Source organism: Ovis canadensis, chromosome 6 (assembly GCF_042477335.2).
Source record: "Ovis canadensis isolate MfBH-ARS-UI-01 breed Bighorn chromosome 6, ARS-UI_OviCan_v2, whole genome shotgun sequence".
In the NCBI taxonomy this organism is placed as follows: Eukaryota; Metazoa; Chordata; class Mammalia; order Artiodactyla; family Bovidae; genus Ovis; species Ovis canadensis.
This window is the reverse complement of record NC_091250.1, coordinates 100,900,253-100,904,748: the sequence shown is the minus strand read 5'-3', so window position 1 is coordinate 100,904,748 and position 4,496 is coordinate 100,900,253.

Genomic DNA, 4,496 nt, shown 5'->3' with positions numbered 1-4,496 from the left:
CTTTGTAGATATTCAGAATTTTATCTTCATTTTTGTATAGAATTTTATAGCTTTTCCTTGCTATAGAGATTGTTCAATAATTGGAATTCTTTTGAAAGATTCACCCTTTAATTTTATTAGTGAGACCACTAATAGTTCTTCATTTTTACTGTGCATCCAGCCTCAACAACACTTCTTACCTAAAGCCAGGGCAAGACACTTGCCTTCATCCAGTTAAACTCATTTGCCTTTGGAGTGAAATGTAGCAACTGCTACATGCTTCCATCTATAAAACTGAGATATTTGCAAAAATCTTTAATTTCATGACCTAATTCTCTTTTTGTCACCCACCTTTTATTCATCTATTATTTTCACTCCCATAACCAGCTTTTGCTAATGGATATAAGTTCTCAACTGTATGTTAAGAAAATAATTACCTGAACTCTAAAGAGACTTTTGAATTTTCATTCTCTCCAAAGCTACCTGAATATATCTATGATCTTATCTATATCTATATACATATCTAAATCTATGTATATTTTTACAATTCAGGACAGAGCACCACTTAGCTACTTGCAGATATGATGAAAAATTCAATGGGTTTGCTGAACACAGACTGAATTATTTACTATTATATTATAATATGAGCTTCCCTGGTAGCTCAACTGGTAAAGAAACTGCCTGCAATGCAGGAGACCTGGGTTCAATTCCTGGGTTGGAAAGATTCCCCTGGCGAAGGGATAGGCTACCCACTCCAGTATTCTTGGGCTTCCCTGGTGGCTCAGACAGTAAAGAATCTGCCTGCAACGTGGGAAACCTGGGTTTGATACCAGGTTGGGAATATCCCCTGGGGAAGAGAATAGCTACCCACTCCAGTACACTGACCTAGAGAATTCCATGGACAGAGGAGCCTGGCAGGCTACAGTCCATGGGGTCCCAAAGAGCTGGATATGACTGAGCAACTTTCACTTTCATATTATATTATATCATAACCACACTTTAGATCAGCATTTCTCATTCTTTTGTCTCTTCCCTCAGGAAGCTACTGCGTCCTCCCTCCCATAACACTTACATGTAAACATTCAATCCTTTATCATGACAGAAAATATTATAGACATTATTTTCTTTAAACCTAGGTCCACTATGACTGAAATAATCAGAAACAATGAGCACAAGACAAAAATCACGTAAATTTTGTAAAAAATTGGTGAATCAAATGAAAACAATCTGAAGGTACTGATGAAAACTGTACCTCAGAAAAGCAGTTTATTATCAAAATGTCCAGCTCAGGGAATGAGTCTTGTCTCTTTGGTCAAGGGGACCACCATCCACAACATTTAAAATACATTCATCAGCCTTAGGCATAGTTTATTTTAAAGAAGAAACATTGATGTTTGGGGAATTATAGGAAAATTTACCAAGAACTTCTCATAGAACCCACCTAGATAACTGACACATATTTAAAGAAAACTAAAACTAACAGAAAGTAAGAAGGTAGAACCATATGTTTCCATAGTAGAAAATGTTTTAAAATCAAGCATATAGGCTTACAAAATTTTCCTCAAATCTACACGGCAGCACATGTAATAGACAAAGGGTTGGTAGTCACTGTGCAGTAAGAAAGACTAAAAATCTCCAGTGAAAAGTCTAGCACTCCAATATGAAAATAAATGAAAGGTACAAACAGGAAATTCACAGAAGCGAAATGGCCAATGAAATATAAAAGGTGGTATGGAAAATCTGGGAAATTTAAATTGTCAACAAGTAATATTCCTGCAAATAATTTATAGAACAAATAATCTGGGAGGACTAATTTTGAGGGAGTATAATATGGAAATACCATTGAAATAAACTTTATACACACTGTTTTATATAGCAACTCATTATCTAGTTATATGTCATGCAGAAAGACTTGTACATGTTCATGATTACATACTGAATATTCCCACTAGCACTTAAATGGCAATCAATTTGTGAACACACTAATCTACAACATAGATATGAGTTATACAGCCATGAAAGAAAACAGTTCAATTAAGGGCAATATTGTTAAATACTCTTCATGTCACATTACTAAACAAATAAAAAGTTTCAGAAATTCTAAAAGACATAAGCATGGCACTCATCTTTGGAAATAAACATGTTTTATGTAAATATGTGTAAATTTGTAGACCACAGAGGAAATGATCTTTAGAATGCACTGAATTTCCAGTAACATCCAGGTGTTCAAGGCGGTTTTAGAAAAGGCAGAGGAACCAGAGATCAAATTGCCAACATCCACTGGATCATCAAAAAAGCAAGAGAGTTCCAGAAAAACGTCTATTTCTGCTTTATTGACTATGCCAAAGCCTTTGACTGTGTGGATCACAATAAACTATGGGAAATTCTTCAAGAGATGGGAATACTAGACCACCTGACCTGACTCTTCAGAAACCTCTATGCAGATCAGGAAGCAACAGTTAGAACTGGACATGGAACAGCAGACTGGTTCCAAATAGGAAAAGGAGTATGTCGAGCCTGTATATTGTCACCCTGCTTATTTAACTTATATGCAGAGTACATCATGAGAAAGGCTGGGCTCGATGAAGCACAAGCTGGAATCAAGATTGCCAGGAGAAATATCAATACCCTCAGATATGCAGATGACACCACCCTTATGGCAGAAAGTGAAGAAGAACTAAAGAGCCTCTTGATGAAAGTAAAAGAGGAGAGTGAAAAGTTTGGCTTAAAGCTCAACATTCAGAAAACTAAGATCGCTGGATCCAGTCCCATCACTCCATGGCAAGTGGATGGGGAAACAGTGGAAACAATGACTAACTTTATTTGTCTGCGTTCCAAAATCACTGCAGATGATGACTGCAGACATGAAATTAAAAGACACTTACTCCTTGGAAGGAAAGTTATGACCAACCTAGATAGCATATTCAAAAGCAGAGACATTACTTTGTCAACAAACATCCATGTAGTCAAGGCTAAAAGGTTTTTCCTGTGATCATGTATGGATGTGAGAACTGCACTATAAAGAAAGCTGAGTGCAGAAGAATTGATGCTTTTGAACTGTGGTGTTGGAAAAGACTCTTGAGAGTCCCTTGGACTGCAAGGAGATCCAACCAGTCCATCCTAAAGGACATCAGTCCTGGGTGTTCACTGGAAGGATTGATGTTTGAAGCTGAAACTCCAGTTCTTTGGCCACCTGATGCAAAGAGCTGACTCGTTGGAAAAGACTGATTCTGGGAAAGATTGAGGGCAGGCGAAGAAGGGAATGACAGAGGATGTGATGGTTGGATGGCATCACCGACTCAATAGACATGGGTTTGGGTGGACTCCGGGAGTTGGTGATGAACAAGGAGGCCTGGCATGCTGTGGTTCATGGGGTCACAAATAGTCAGAAATGACTGAGCAACTGAAATGAACTGAACTGAACTGAACTGAACTGAATTTCCAATGAAAACAATTTAAATTTTTATTTTACATACGTCTTCATTACTTGACCTTTCATAATAGCCCTTTCATTTATTTATTATGTGATATTAAATAATTAGTGAAATAAACATACAGATTCAAAATATTCAGTTCTTATTATCTTAAGATATTAAATCATAAGATTTTCATATCACGTTATCAATGTATTAGTTTCTCTCAGAATCCTTGAATTGAGGACTTTCCTATTGGTCTAAGGGGCTCCCCAGGTGTCTCAGTGGTAGAGAATTTGCCTACCAATGCAGGAGATGCAGGAGACCTAGGTTTGATTCCTTGGTCGGGGAGATCTCCTGGAGGAAAAATGACAATCCACTCCAATATTCTTGCCTGGGAAATCCCATGAACAGACAAGCCTTGTTGGACAAAACTGACTGAGCACATACTTACAGTGGTGGTCCAATGGTTAAGATTCCAGCTTCCACTGCAGGAAGCACATGTTCAATCCCTGGTCTGTGAATTAAGATCCCCATCCCACATGCTGGGGCCAAAAGTAAAATAAAATTTTTTTTAAAAAAGCTACTGGAAATTTAGCATACTATTCAATGTGTTAAATAAGGACTCTTTCTAGTTTTTTAGAACACCTCATATTTATAATTCCACTAGTTTTTAAATCTTAACTCACATAATCTACTGATTTTACTGTGGTTTTAACAGCAGTATTATATGCATTTTACAATAGTTAAGGGACCTCTGCTGGATTACATCTATACTTATAGTGTTTTTGAGTCATGACTACAAATACTCTGCCAGCTCTCCCCTCAAGTAATTCCCTCTCTCTTGAACTTTAGTAACTCTAGAGGCTGTCTCACAAATGTTTCAGCCTAACCTCCAAGGCTCAGTTACGGAACACAACACAAACCTGTCTTTTTCTCTCTGTCTTGGTCGTTCAGCCTGTCTATGTCTCTATCTATCTATCTATCTCACTATCTCCATTTCATCTCTCTGTCTGCCTGCTCACCGTGTAGGTCTGTAACATACTCAAAGTTTCCATGATAAATGACCACTTGTGGAAAGATACATACACATGCCTAAGAAGT